We start from the raw sequence: 2125 nt of genomic DNA, 5'->3' as shown, positions 1-2125 counted from the left end.
CTCATCAAAGGAAAATTCCACCTGGAAGACATCACAATCCTGAACATCTATGCCCCAAATACAAGGGCACCCATATTTGTAAAAGAAACATTGATCAAAGTTAAACCACACATAGATCCCCACACATTAATAGTGGGAGACTTCAACACTGCACTCTCGACAAAAGACAGGTCAACAAAACAGAAATTAAACAAAGAAACAATGTCTCTGACAGAGGTCATGGATCAAAGGGACCTAACAGACATTTACAGAACCTTATACCCAAACACAAAAGAATTTACCTTCTTCTCAGCACCTCATGGAACCGTCTCCAAAATAGACCATATAGTGGGTCACAAAGCGAGCCTCAACAAATACAAGAAGATTGAAATAATTCCTTGTATCCTATCTGATCACCATGGAATAAAGCTGAACCTCAACAACAACAGAAATAGCAAAAAGCCTACACACACATAGAAATTGAACAACTTATTACTAAATGACAGCTGGCTCAGGGAAGAAATAAAGAAAGAAATTAAAGTCTTCCTAGAATTCAATGAAAATGAAGGCACAGCATACCCAAACTTGTGGGACACAATGAAAGCAGTGCTAAGAGGAAAGTTCGTAGCACTAAGTGCCTTTAAGAAGAAATTGGACACAGCTCATTCAAGCAACTTAATGGCTCACCTGAAAACCCTAGAAAAAGAAGAAGCAGACACACCAAAGAGGAGTAGATGGCTGGAAATAATCAAATTCAGGGCTGAAATCAATCAATTAGAAACAAATAAAACAATTCAAAGAATCAATGAAACCAAGAACTGGTTCTTTGAGAAAATCAATAAGTTTGACAAACCCTTAACCAAGCTAACTAAAAGGCAAAGAGACACCATCCAAATCAACAAAATCAGAAAAGAAAAGGGGGACATAACTACAGACACTGAGGAAATCCAAACAATCATTAGGACTTACTTCAAAAGTCTATATGCCACAAAATTTAAAAATCTAAATTAAATGAACAATTTTTCTTGATCGATTCGACTTACCAAAACTGAATCAAGACCCGGTAAATCAATTAAATAGTCCTATATCTCCCAAGGAAATAAAAGCAGTCATCGAAAGTCTTCCATCAAAAAAAAGCTCAGGTCCAGAGGGTTTCAGCGCAGAATTCTACCAGCCCTTCAAAGAAGAGCTAACTCCAATTCCCTTCAAACTATTCCACAAAATAGAAATAGAAGGAATATTACCAAACTCATTCTATGAAGCCACAGTCACCTTGGTACCTAAGCCTCACAAAGACCCAACAAAGAAAGAGAATTTCACGCCAATTTCGCTTATGAATATTGATGCAAAAATACTCAACAAAATACTTGCAAACCGAATACAAGATCACATCAAAGACATCATCCACTGTGAGCAAGTAGGCTTCATCCCAGGTATGCAGGGGTTGTTCAACATATGGAAATCCATCAATGTGATCCACCATATTAACAAACTGAAAGAAAAAAAAAACACATGATAATCTCCTTAGATGCTGAAAAAGCATTTAACAAAATGCAACATCCATTCATGTTAAAGTCTTGGAGAGATCAGGGATACAAGGCACATATCTAAACATAGTAAAGGCAATATACAGCAAGCCATGCTCATGGCTTGGCAGGATTAACTTAGTAAAAATGGCCATCTTACCAAAGGCAATCTACAGATTCAATGCAGTTCCCATTAAATTACCAACACAATTCTTTACAGACCTGGAAAGAAAAATTTTCAACTTCATATGGAATAACAAGAAACCCAATTGCTAAAACAATCCTCTACAATAAAAGATCTTCTGGAGGTATCTCCATCCTTGATCTCAAGCTGTACTATAGAGCAACAGTAGTAAAAACTGCATGGTACTGGCATAGAAACAGAATGGTGGATCAGTGGAACTGAATAGAAGACCCAGAAATAAACCCACACATCTTTGACAAAGATGCCAAAACCATACAATGGAAAATAGATAGCATCTTCAGCAAATGGTGCTAGTCTAACTGGATGTCTACATGTAGAAAAATGTAAATAGATCCATACTTATCACTCTGCACAAAACTAAAGTCCAAGTGGATCAAAGACCTCATCATAAAACCAGACACATTAAATTGGTTAG

The sequence above is a fragment of the Psammomys obesus genome, unplaced genomic scaffold, assembly GCF_907164565.1.
Source record: "Psammomys obesus unplaced genomic scaffold, mPsaObe1.curated_primary_1811, whole genome shotgun sequence".
NCBI lineage: Eukaryota > Metazoa > Chordata > Mammalia > Rodentia > Muridae > Psammomys > Psammomys obesus.
This window is presented reverse-complemented; position numbering follows the sequence as displayed.